Raw genomic sequence first — 13,990 nt, 5'->3', positions numbered from 1 at the left:
GGGGCAGGCAGATCTGTGAATTAAAAGCCAGCCTAGTCTACAAAGTGAGTTTCGGGCCAGCAGGGCTACACAGAGAAACCCTCTCTCAGCAAAATAAAAAAAAAAAAGCATAGATCTAGTATGAGTGAGGACTTGGGTCATCTGTCCTTGGCCTAAGTAACATCGTCACCAAGGGTCACATAATAAACTGGCACGGCCCCCCTTTACTTCTGACATTCTGTCCAGTGGATAAGAATCTCAAGTTCATATTTCTCATGCTATGAAGAGCATATTTTGAGGTGATGCTGGCAAAGAAACCTGGGCCTTCATATGTTATAGTCAAGTGCTCTACTACCAAACTACAGCCTCAGTCTTTAAATTTAAAATCTTAACTTGGAGTTAGTTCCCTTTAGAATTGTTTACAGCTGCGTGACCAAAGAGGCACAAATTAACTTAAGACTTTGGTAAGTGGGGAGATGATCCAGAAGAAGAAAGCCTTTCTTGCTAAGCTAGTGAGTATTTATTTAATTGTGGTGGTTCTGTTTTGACAGTTTTTGAGTTTGTTTTTTATTGTGCATGCTTAGGGAAGAAGGCATGAAGGCATGCAAGTTCTCTCACCATGGCACATATGTGGAGGTCAGAGGACAACTTGCCAAAGGAAGGTGATCGACGTCATTCATTATGTGGGTCTCAGAGAGAGAACTTCAGGCTTGGCAGCAAGCACCTTAACCTATGGTGATATTTTATTTGTACTGAAATGTGATTTTAATTTTATGTTAATAAATAAAGTTGCCCTGGGGTCAGAGCTATTAGAGCCATAGCAAGAGCGTGGTGGTTAGAAGAGCTAGGTAGATTTCTGTGTGTTCAGGGATACAGCCAGTATTGGAGACATACGCCTTTAAGACCTGGAGGACGGTACTTACAGGCAGTGACGAGGCAGTCATGTGGTTGGGTTTACAACCAATGAGAAGGCAGAACAGAAAGACTATTTCAAGACAGACAAACAGGAAGAAGCTCTCTCTCAGGGGAAGCTAGGAGCACTGCAGGAGGTAAGATTTTAGCTCTGAGCTCTGACCTCTCGGCTTTCTCTTTTACATTGGTTCTGTGTTTCTTATTTTAATAAGACTATTGGTTACATCTACATTAACCCACTGAGACATCTTGCTAGTCTTTGCTAATAACTTTAATGGGTTGTGAAATGACCTGAGGATGTAGCCCAGTGATGGATCAACTGTCTAGTTTGCACAAAACCCTGGTTCTGCGGGACATGGTGACACACACCTTAAATCCAAACACTCTAGGCAGACACAAGCAGAACTCTGTGAAGTCCAAGCCAGCCTGGTCTACACTGCAAGGTACAGTGGAGGTCAGGGACACCTTTCAGGAGAGTAGTCTTTCTTTCCACCCCATGTCCCTGCAATTTAACACATGTCATCAGCTTGGCAGTCAGTGCCTTTGACTTGCTGATTCCCAGCAGCTCAACTAGGTTTTTTACCCCCTCCCTCCTTCTTTCCCCCATCCTCTCCTCCCCTCTTTCCTTTCTCTTTTTCTTTTTTCTTTTTTTCTTTTCATTCTTAGTATTGGGAATGAAACCCAGAGTTGTTTTTTGTTTGTTTTTCAGACAGGGTCTCACTATGCAGCCTTGGATGGTCTGGAGCGCCACAAAAGCAAATCAATAAACAAACAAAAAAATTAATTTAAAACAGTGTGGAAAAATTAAAGAAATCTTCAAAAATGTAGATATAGGGAAGAACTTCATGGGAAAATCAGTTCAACTAAAGACCTTTCGTTTAATAAGTTAACTTTAAGATTCTCACTGGCACTTGAAGAAAGTTTGGGCCATGCATTAACTCCTTCACCCCTGGATGAGTTCTGTTCCACACTCATAGGCAATTAACTGGACTAAATCTCAGTCATGGTCTCTGATGATGTGACAAGTCAACTTTCAGGGAAATTTTACCTTTGGGGTACATAGCTAGAAAGCATTCTTTCTTGGAGTTTTGTAGGGGGTGGTGTTTTTTCCTGTTGTGCTGTTTCAGCTGTGGTATAGTCCTTTCCAGGAGGTCTCATGAAACCACTCCCGGGGGAAAATGGAAGAAACATAAACTCCATTCATTTCCCGATCCACTGCTTTTAGTAGTAGACTAATCATGGCCATAGCTCCATTCTACTTATCATAAGCCAAGACTACATCAAATGTGTTGTTCACTTTACCCTACAGTATATCTGAATTGCTCTATCCTGAGCTATTACTGCAGAATATACACATCCCATCTTAACAAGGCCACACGTGGAGGACCTTACTGGATACTTTAGGTCTCTTTATAGAAAGCTAAGTACTTTCCATGCTCCAAGCACAAATCTGGCTACTTAACAATAAGCAAACATAGGCTAGTCGGTTTGAGTTCCTCCAAGGTGATAGTTTGAATAGGAATGGCCCCCATAGACTCATGAGTTTGAATACTTGGCCCATAGGGAGTGGCACTATTAGAAGATGTGGCCATATTGGAGGAAGTGTGTCACTGTGGGGACAGGCTTGGAGGTCATGTACAAGCTACACCCATCATGGGACACAGTCTCCTCCTGCTGCCTACAGATCAAAATGTAGAACCTTCAGCTCCTCCAGTCTGTCTGTACTCTATCATGCTTCCCACCACAATGATAGTTCATCCAAACCTCTGAACTGTAAGCCAGCCCCAATTAAATGTTTCCCTTTATAAGAGTTGTTATGGTCATAGTGTTTCTTCACAGCAATAAAACCCAGCTAAGAAATCCACCTTGCATCCTCACTGAAGGGAGACAGTAAGCTTGTGTACTGGGTCATGATGCTAAATGCTTCTCAGAAAACTAGGGCAGAGCACAAAGGGGTGTGCATTTGCATGCGGATGAAGGGGATGTTGTAGTTTAAGCAGGGCAGTTGGGTGAAGTGCTACTGAAAAGATCTGAAGGAAATGAAGAACTGGGATTCAAGAACCAGCTTGGTCTTGACATTCCAGAGCCAGATATTTCATTTGCATCCAATTCTCCTTGTTGTCATCTCCATCAATAGGCTATTGTCACTGTCTTCCATGCCTTTGATGAGTCTAGAAGGGACTGATTTAAGACTGGTTTGACAAGTTGAAGACTATCTTCTCAGCTCCACTGGAATGAGACTAATGTTCTGTCTGCACTGTCTTTAACCCTGCAGAATTCATTCCCCACTGTCTCTAGTAGTCCTCAAGTCTTTGAAACTGCAAGCTCACTTTGTCTATTCAGCAAGGTAGGATTGTTTAAGAAAGTTGATACACTCTGTGTGTGTGTGTGTTGTGTGTGTGTGTGTGTGTGTGTGTGTGTGTGTGTCTGTGTGTGTGTGTGCACGCACATGTAGCTTTGGGTGCTTGCACCAGTGTGCTTATGCACAGGGGCAGAGGAGGTCATCAGTGCCCTGCTGTTTCCCTCTCTACCCTAATCCCACTTATTCAGTCCCTTACTGACCTGCTAGGCTGGCAGCCTGCAAGCCCAAGTGAGCCCCCAACAGTGCTGTGGTTACAGCCATTTGCAGCCACCCCTGGCTTATGTGGTTGCCAGGATCTGAACTCAGGTCCTCATCAGCAAGTGCTCTTCTCACTGAGCTAGCTCTCTAGGTCAAAACATATACCTGTTTGACTGATTTAAATAAGTCCTGTGGGAGAAAGTTCTGATAAAATGAATAACTTACTTTGTTAGGGTATTTTTTTTTTTTTTTTTTGTATCACAGTAACATTTCAGTAAGAATCTCATTAATTTGTACTTTGATATTTCGGAGGTGTTTATAAATATAAACTTTGAAATTCACCTGTGTTATAGAAAAAAGAAAGCATCTTCAACAAATGGTGCTAGTCTCACTGGATGTTAACATGTAGAAGAATGTAAACAGATCCATATCTATCGCCCTGCACAAAACTCAAGCCCAAGATCAAAGGCCTCAACATAAAACCAGAAACACTGAACTTGATAGAAAAGAAAGTGGGGAATAGCCTTGAACACATTGGCATAGGAGACAACTTCCTGAATAGAACACCAATAGCACAGACACTGAGAGCAACAATAACAAACTTTTGGGACCTCCTGAACCGGAAACACTTCTATAAGGCAAAGGACACCTTCGATAGAACAAAGCAGCAACCTACAGAATGAGAAAAGATCTTCACCAACTCCACATCTGACAGAGGGCTAATATCCAAAACACATAAAGAACTTAAGACACTAGATATCAACAAACCAAATAATTCAATTAAAAAATGGTGTACAGATCTAAACAGAGAATTCTCAACAATGGAATCTCAAATTGCCAAGAAACACTTAAAAAATATTCAACATCCTTAGCCATCATGGAAATGAAAATCAAAATGACTCTGAGATTACATCTTACACGGGTCAGATGGCTAAGACAAAAACACAAGGGACAACTCATGCTGGAGAGGATGTGGAAGGAGGAACTCTCCTCCACTGCTGGTTGGAGTCAAACTCATACAGCCACTTTGGAAATCAATATGGCAGTTTCTCAGAAAACTGGGCATCAATCTACCTCAAGATCCAGCTGTACCACTCTTGAGCATATACCCAAAGGATGCTCCATCCTACTACATAGACACTTGCTCAACTATGTTCATAGCAGCTTCATTCATAATAGCCAGAAACTGAGAACAACCTAGATGTCCCTCAACAGAAGAATGGGTAAAGGAAATGTGGAACATTTACACTTTGCAGTTTTTCTCAGCTGTTAAAAGAAAAAAGAAACCAAAAAAAAAAAAGAGTGAGGTAACCGAGACCCAGAAAGACAAACATGGTATGTACTCACTCATAAGTGGATACTAAATGTAAAGCAAAAGATAATCATGCTACCACCCACAGACCCAGAAGGACTAAGTAACAAGGAGAGCTCCAAGGTGGAGGCATGGATCTCCCTGGGAAGGGGGAAAATAGATTTTGAGGGTAGACTGGGTGGGTGGGAATGGGAACAGGAAGGATCAGCTGTGGGTGGAGGGATGAAAGGAGAGAGTATGGAGAGAAATGACTGAAATTGGGTGTTAATTGGGGGAGTCAATATGGCTGTTCCTTAGGAAATTGGTTATCCATCTATCTTAAGACCCAGCTATACCACTCATGGGCATATACCCATAGGACACTCCACCCTATCACAAAGACATCATTAGGAATCATTTCATTGACTTGGGATGGAGGGAGGTGGCCATGTGGAAATGCAATCCAGTGGAAACTCCCTGGAATCTATGAGGGTGACCTTAGCAAGTACTCCTCTCTAGTAATTCGGGACACGGAGCCTGAACTGGCCTTCTTCTGTAACCAAGCGAGGCTTCCAGTGGTGGAACACCACCCAGCTACACAACCTTCAACCAACAATCCTACCTGCTTGCAAGAGGTGCTGGGGTGGTGCAGAACTTGTAGGAATGACAAACCAGTGACTGATCTAATTTGAGACCCAGGCAAGGAATAGGAGGCTAGAACCAAACAAGACTGGCAATAAATACATAAGTAAATAAAATCAATGAAATGAATTCTAATGATGTTCTGCTATATTCATAGTTCTTACCTAGTCTGGTCATCATCAGAGAGGCTGTCTCTGGCTGATGGAAGCGGATACAGAGACACACAGCCAAAACATTAGACGTAGAGAGAGCTCAGATCAGAGGTCATTCAGAGCTCTGAGAACCCCCCAGAAGAGGAGGAGGAGGAACTGTAGGAGCCAGAGGGGTTAAAGATACTGGGAGAAGACAGCTCACAGAATGAACTACGTAGGGCTCATGGTAGCTCACAGAGACTGAAGAGGCAATCTCTTCATGGCCTCTTGACAGGAGCCTGCATGGGTCTGTGCTAGGTCCTCTGCATATATGTTACAGTTGTTGGCTTGGTTTGGGGAGTGGGGATGTCTCTGACTCTTTTGCTTGCTCTTGGGATGTTTTTCTTCCTATTGGGTTGTCTGGCCCAACATTTATGTGAGTGTTTGTGCCTGGTCTGAAATCATATGCTGAGTTCAGTTGATGTCCTTGCTCTTTTCTGGGGGGAGATGGGAAGAGAGGGTGGATCTGGGGCAGAGAAGAGGTGGGGAGGGACTGGGAAGAATGAAGGGAGGGGAAGTTGCAGTTGGGATGTTTTGTATGAGAGAAAAATAATAAATATTAAGAAAAGAAAAAATGAAATTCACCTGTGTTTAAGCAAACTGTCTCCACAGATGGTAAATGTTTATAACCCAAAGCTTTGTAGGATAGAGTTTTCTCAGACCATCTCTCAAGCCTTCACAGCAACACACTGCTCTTACAGAGGACCCCAGTGTGGATCACAGCACCTAGCAGGGCTTCCTATAGCCTGCATGTTAACTCCAGCTCCAAAGGGATTCAGCACAGCTGGCCTACACATACACACACACACACACACACACACACACACACACACACACACACATATGTACATATGCCTATAATCTCAAAGCTCAGGAAGCTGAGGCTAGTAAGTTCCAGACTACCCTGGGCTACACAGCAGAGGGACCCAGCCTCAAAAAAAACAAGCTAACAAAAAGTTCTATCATCCAAAGTTTCTCGTAGTTGAGAAAGTAGTGGTTTGAAGTTCTGAAGTAAGCTAAATTTCAAAGGTAGGGAGAGCTAAACACTCCATCTCTTTGATAAGCTTGGGAATGTCATGGTGACCTCAATCATGCTGCCTACGTGCAGTCTAATTAAACCCTGACATTCCAGGGGGCATCCTTTGTCTCAAAAGTCTCTATTATTCCCAGCAACAAAATCATTAGAGAGAGCTCAACTTCCTGCATGTGGGAAGCTCCACAGCCAGGCAGAACTGCTCAAGTGGACACAGTTGGAATCCGGGAGTCTGCTGCGTAAGCCTGCCTCCTCAGTCTCAGCACAGCTGCTAAGGACAGACATGGCTGAGGGCACGCCTGTTCACAGCTCAAGGGAACAGCTCCGGGCTTGGGGAATGGATGTCAGCGAGGTTTGCCATCATGTTGCTTCGTAATGAATTTCAGTGTTAAAGAGACAGGACTTGCCTTCTCAGCCACTTACAGAGTTATCACCCTCAAAAACAGATAATACACTAGCGGTTAAAATAATTATTTAAGGGGCTGGAGAGATGGCTCAGCCCTTAGGAGCACTTGTTACAGAGGACCCAGGTTCAATATAGTTCCCATATAGTGCCTGACAACCACGCATGACTCCAGTTCCCAGGGGCCCTCACCCTCCTCTGACCTCCATAGGCAGCAGGCACACATGTAGTCATATACATGCAGGAAAAACAGTCACAGACAAGTAAATCTTAAAGAATCTTTCTAAATATTACTAAATAAAGACGTGCATAATCTGAAAGACAGTTTTTAATACTATTTGTTAATCTTTATTGTCTTTTATTATTTTATGTGCATGTGTGTGTATTTGCATGTCTGTATGTGTGAGGATGCCCATTTGCCACAGCACACGTATGGAGGTCAAAGGATGTTTGAAAGTTGCTTCTCTCCTTCCACCATGTAAGTCCTGGGAATCCAACTCAGGTCCTCAGGAGTAGCAGCAAGCACCTTTACCTGCTGAGCCATCCTCTGGCCCTGAGACAGAATCTCAAGCAAGAAAATGGGAATCAAAGAGGTAAATGATGTTGGATGTTGTGGCACATGCCAGAGGACCCTGTCTTAAAAAACAAACAAACAAAATGATAAGTGGTATGAATAAATCGTTCATTACTGTATTTAAAAAAATCATAGAACTGTAGATTTATGAAGCATCCAAATGTTATTTGAGGCATTCTAAAAATAGGTTTGACTTGCACATAGGATCGATATTCCGTCCTGATTCTGTTATCTAGAAAACTCACTAAACCTTGCCGCCTTTTTTCCTCCTACAGAAAATGGAGAGAATATCCATATAGTTTTTCCCCTGTAGTATTTCAATCAGATAGGTGCTATAATAATGACTTGAGAAAAATCTCTTCATATACATTTAAGGTAGTAAGGACACCTGTAGTTGGTCAGTTTATTAAAGGTGGAACATAGAACTTAAAATACAATGACGTAATTAAATTTTTCTATCTATCTCGTCACTGTGTTATAAAAGACAACATGGTGCTCATTCAAGGTGTGTGTACTAAATCTTCAATTTTAAAATGTATGTTGCTGTTGAGTTTTGTTAAAATCTCCAAATAGTTCCCAAATTGCTCTGGTGTTTCAAAATGGAGTAGGATAGCAGAAAATGAAGTCTGTAAACATGTGGGACAAGGAGTTTATTGAAAACAACTCACAAAACACACAGTGTAAGTGGAGAATAATAATCTTTGTGCCCTGACTTCGGAGCAGCCCAGGCCCTACCGCTCCACAGCGTCCTCTCTTGTTTTCTGTGGAAGAGCGAGGCATGATGCCAGCATGCTTCCACATTGTGTCCAAGGCAGTGGCTTGTGCCTTCGCCTTTCAAATGCCATTCATTATAAAATATTTCCAAACTTTAGGAGAACATTCATCATATTAGGATATAAAAAAAAATTCCCTTTGCCATAACCGTATTGCCCATATAAAGCCATGATATTACTGGAAACTCCGAGCTTCCATTTGGTTCAAGAAGAAAAAAATGAAAACGGAATACAGTGAAAGCCCAAATATGCTACTTCAGTATTTTAAGCTCATCACCCAGCATCTCATTCCATTTTAGCTGTGTGTGGAAATTTTGTGAAGGAATGTGTCTGTATGAGTTTACTTGTTTCCTGCTTGATTAAATGTACTTTATTATTGGGTATGAGAGTGCTTTTCTTTTCAGTTTTTTTTTTTTTTTAACCAACTTGTTTGTTTGAGATGGAGTCTTGTGATGGTCAGTTTTAATTGCTAAACAGACACAATCTTGAACTACCTGGGAGGAAAGTCTCAATGAGGGATTGTCTAGATCAAGTTAGCCTCAGGGCGTGTCGGTGGGGGGTTATCTTGATTACTTTGATTGAGGTGGGAAGACCTGCCCACTGTGAGGGACACTATTCCCTAGGCAGAAGAGCCTGGACCATATGAGTTGAGCACATTCATTCATTCATTCATTTCCTCTGTTTCTTGACTGCAGCTGTGACTTCCTGCCACCTTGACTAGCATGGAACTGCAACTGTGGGCCACATAAACCCAAGAAATAAAATTTAAGACAGAAATTTGCATCAGAAGTGGGATCATTGCTGTGTGGTTCACAGGCTTTTGGAACTGGGTGGAGGAATACAGGAGACTTTGGAGCTTTGTGCTGGAAAAGCCCTGATGCGTGGTAAGGGGAGCTGGATGGGCCAGAACATGGAGGGCCATGGAGAAAAACACAGCCAGGGAAGCCATGCCTGGCTCATGAGGTCTCGGAGGGGAAAAAAGACTCTAGTAGGAAGGTAGACAGGGACCATTCATGTCATATTCTGGACAAGAATACAGCTCCATTTTACCTATAGCCTGACAGTTTATCTGAGACTACATTTTAAAACAACAGACTAATTTCTTTGGCAAAGGAAATTTTAAAACAGCATGAAATGGAGGATGCAGCATAGTTATTAATGGTTATTCTTCTGTGGGTCTTCAGAGAAAAAGAGCATCAAGTGGAGTGGAAAGGAAAGGTCTACAGTGGGGGGCAGGGAAGAAGAGTACAAGGAAGAGGCTGTAGTTGTGAGAGATGCAGCCCCTCCACCACCACAGTGGGAAAGGGACCCTGAGGGCAAGACCCGCCCACCAAACGCTCCAAGGTGTGAAAGGAGGCAGGCTCCCTGTTATAATGCGTTGTGCACTGTGGGAAGGCCACGATCCTACAGCAGAGGTGGAGTGCTATAGCTTGAATGTGAAATATAACCTCCTAGGCTCATGCCCACAGTAGGTGATGCTGTCTGAGGGTGTATAACCTGTAAGCGGTGGAGCTTTGCAACACTTGGGAAGGTCAGGAGAATCAGGACTTTAAGGCTAGCCTCAACTATGTAGCTTCCCAAGTACATTATTGGGGTGGGGGCGGGATTTAGGCCTTAATATCCTGGACTTACTTCCTGTTGTCTTTGCACTTCCAGACCGCTGGTGCTCTGTGATAGGTCAGCCTCAGGTTCCTCTGCCTTTCGTTCCCACCACGCACAGGACTGCACCCCTCTAGAGTCATAAGGCACAGCAAGCCTTTCTCCTTCACATAATCGGTCAGGGTTCTTCATCAGAGCAGGAAAAAAGCAGCCAAGACAAGTCTCGTATCACTTGGGTTGGCTTTCATGGCTACATGGCTGAGGCTAGTCTTAAACTCCTGATTCTCCCGCCTGTGTTTCCCGAGTGTTGGAATTACATGTGTGACGCCAAGTTAACTTTTTTTTGTTGTTGTTGTTTTTTTTTGTTTTGTTTTTCGAGACAGGGTTTCTCTGTGTAGCTTTGCGCCTTTCCTGGAACTCACTTGGTAGCCCAGGCTGGCCTTGAACTCACAGAGATCCGCCTGGCTCTGCCTCCCGAGTGCTGGGATTAAAGGCGTGTGCCACCGCCCAGCTTTTTTTTTATTTTTTTGATAGAAGGTCTTATTCTGTTCAAGGGTCGCCCTGAACTAGTGGACCCTGGTCTGCTGGACTGTGGAGATCTTTCTCAAGCACTGAGGTAATGCTGTTATAACAGAACGGAGCAGAAACACTGAAGGCAGTGAGATGTCACAGAACATTTTAATGGCATAGGAAAATGTGCTAAGTCAGTGGCAAATATACTATCTGAAACCAAAACAATTCAGCTGCAGTGGGGCTCATTTTGGTGTTTCCTTGGCAGAGGGTTTCCGGCTGCCTTAAAATGGAGTCATCATGTGCTGGTGAGTTGTATGCATGGTGGCAAGGGCTATGTGTAGGTTTTCATACTGAACCAACCACTATGTAGTCATTGATTATCTCCTTAAAAAAGAAGTAAAAAGGTGATAAGCGATGACTGGGTGGCTAAGAGCACTGGGTGCTTTTGCAGAGGACCTGGGTTCAGTTTCCAGTACCCACATGCAGCTCACAACCATTTGTAACTCAAGTTCCAGAGAACCCAATACTCTCTTCTGGCTTCCAGGATATGCACACTGTCACATATAAAACAATATATTAAAAAAGAAACACAAATATAAAATTTTTAAAAAGAATTTAAGAAAAGCACCAATCACTTTCATTTCACACCCAGCCCACACGTGAAACCTGAACCCTTCCGAGCCCAGGGGTATAGTAATACCACCCTCCTGCTCCTGTGGCACGTCCCTGCAGGATGACCTGCTCTGAGTAGCCTGAATGACTGAGACTTCACCCCCAGTCTCAGGGTCACCTCCCTCTCTCAAAGCTTCAAAGACCGTGCAGAAAGACCCGGGTGCCAGTGTCACAAGGGCAATCGGCTAACATCGTAACCCTAGGGCCTGTGTTAGTCACACAACACACAAGTTATCTTATCTCTCATCCAGGAGGGATGGTCTTCTGGGGAACACACAGTACTGTCATTGACAAAAGCAGCATTCCACGAACCTTTGAGCACAGTGACAAGGGGGCAGAAAGAGGTGTTTCAAAGCCTGGAGAAGGAATCCCATTACCCTTCTGTTTAGAACATCTGCCATCACCCTCCTATGTCCTGAAGAGGTCACAAAGATTCCCTCTGGTTTGCTTGTTTAAAATCCCACAGAAACCATTAGAAAGAGTGGGGATCTCCGGCTGGAGCAGACATCCGTGGCTCTCCTCCAAGCCTGGACATGTCAGAACAGCACCCAACCGTCAGTCACCTGGGAATGACAGGTGAAGCCAGCTCTGAGGATTAGCTAAAGACAAACAATGGTTTTCAGATTTAAAAAAACACACTTCCCACCATAGGTTATTTTACTTCATCAAATTAATCTCTTTTAGTTTGGAGCACCGTGGGAAAACAGTTGGTATCAGTGTTCCCTACCCATCACTCCACTGGCATGCTAATAAATGAGAACCCTAGGAAGATGCTGGACTTGGAAGCCAGGCATTCAAGAACCATCAGTCTCTGCGATGGGACACAGAGCGAAGTGAAGGAAGGGAATGTGCAAAGGTCAAAGGTCATCCATGGGACAAACTCACAGAGCAGGAAGCAGAACTGAGTTCGTTTTTTCCCACACTCAGTCTCTTCAACAGGCCTTTGCAGACTGCCTGTGGCCTTTCAGGAGACACCATGTCAAACTAGGGCCCGGCTCAGACTCTGCCTTCCTTCTCTCTCATGTGCACTCTGCAAAGAGCCCTGACTACCCATCAGATAAATCTGTCTTCTTCTAGGAGTAAGCAGGTTTCATACACAACCCTCTTATCACTTCCGTCTCCTTAGAACAAGAGATATGAAGTGTAGCAATTACCTACCTACGTACTCTGCCTGTATATACACATCACACCCACACATGAACACAGGCTGTCAGGGATACACTGGAGAAACGCATCGTTAGGCGATTTAGCCACTGCATGCTTACACAGTCCCAGAAGGTGAAGCCTGTCACTTCTAGGCTGCACAGGAGTGACGTCATATAAATGCATGCAGTCAGTTGTTGACCACTGCTATACAGCAGATGTCAGGGTGTGTGTGTGTGTGTGTGTGTGTGTGTGTGTGTGTGTGTGTGTGTGTGTCAAGAAGACATTTATTATTAAAGATCCAAAGCCTTATCAGCCCTGTATCAAACTCTGGAAGTGGCTGAAGCTCCCCCAGAGCAGCAGAGGTGGAGTCTGGACCACAGGAGACCACAGAGGAGCTTCTCCAGCTCCTCCTTCATTCTAGAACCCGGCATGCATCACACATTCCCTCCCTCTGGGAGGCCTTCTTTCCCTCACCCTGTGTTCTCTCCCTTGAACAGAGAGCCCCTGTTAGTGCTCCTTTCAAATGGGTCTGCATCCTGTTTCCACAAGTGACTAGCTTTTGCTATCTGGGACAGATCGCTTAAGCTCTTCCTCATCGTCTCTGTTTTCTACCTAGAGAGGAAGGGGTGTTTGGAAGATTGAGGGAATAAATGTTATGTATTTCCGTAGCAAATATATTTTCTCCTCTTCTGCACAGAAATAAAAAAGCCAAGTGCAGACTGTCAAAGGAAGGGGGAGGGCTGCAAGGAGTCAGTCAGCGTAGCAGGTTTTTCCTTTTAATGCTCGTCGTCTGTCTGTTTCTTTGTGTCTTTGTTTTTTAATGAGACGGGGTCTTGAGTAGCCCAGGTTACCCAGCGCTCACTATGTAGCTGAGGATGACCTTAAGCTCTCGCTCCTCCTGCCTCTGCTTTCTGACTGCTGGGAGTACAGGCACTACTATGCCTGGCTTTATGAGTGTTAGGGGATCGAACCCCGGGCCTTGAGTAGGTAAGCACTTCAGACGCTTAGAGACCAGCCAGCTGCATCTTTATAAACCTGATAGGACATGAAACAGAACCCACAGTGTTCTAGCATTTTAGACTTCATCAAAATGTGAAAAATTATACAGAAACACTAAGTACAATACACAGGTTTTAGGGAGCCCAAAAGAATTAAACTTTCAAATTTTTCAGGTTGACATTAAGAAACTGGAGTTCTGATAAAAAATACTATTCTATCTCTAGACACATTTCCCACAAGAATATTCTCACATATCCACTGCTCGAGGTAAGCAGTGGCTAGACTGTGGGTCAGGAGCTTCGGGCAGCTGTGTGCAGGGGTGGGGCAGGAAAGGGATGAGTGTGGTTATCAAGGCATTTCTGAATAAGGAGCCCTTGGAAAGACATGACAGCGAGGGGTCATGGGAAAAGAAGTTCCATTCACCCCACTTCCTGGCAGCATTCAGAGTGTACAGGCCGTCCGAAACTGATGTTTACCAAACGGAACTGTAAAGGGAGCTTGCTGGATGGGAGCAGGACCACAAGGCACACAGATAGACCAGTATACTTTTGCTACATTACACTTTCATGATTTTTCATTAAAAATTCTACAAATAGTTTGCAGTTTTAGCACACTTCATTTCTCAAAACATTTAATCCCTACAGATTTGATAAATCTGGAGTATTTCTTCTTCAGTTAATCACACAAATAAAATTCAGTTACA

General features: G+C 43.8%; 1 protein-coding gene across 1 annotated transcript in view; it reads right to left on the bottom strand.

Moving 5' to 3' along the window:
- The window catches only part of Arhgap42 (Rho GTPase activating protein 42), a 221,895-nt gene that overhangs the window by 173,329 nt on the left and 34,576 nt on the right, over positions 1–13,990 (bottom strand). The window lies entirely within an intron of this gene.

This window comes from Peromyscus leucopus, chromosome 7 (assembly GCF_004664715.2).
Source record: "Peromyscus leucopus breed LL Stock chromosome 7, UCI_PerLeu_2.1, whole genome shotgun sequence".
Taxonomy (NCBI): Eukaryota; Metazoa; Chordata; class Mammalia; order Rodentia; family Cricetidae; genus Peromyscus; species Peromyscus leucopus.
This window is presented reverse-complemented; position numbering and strand designations above follow the sequence as displayed.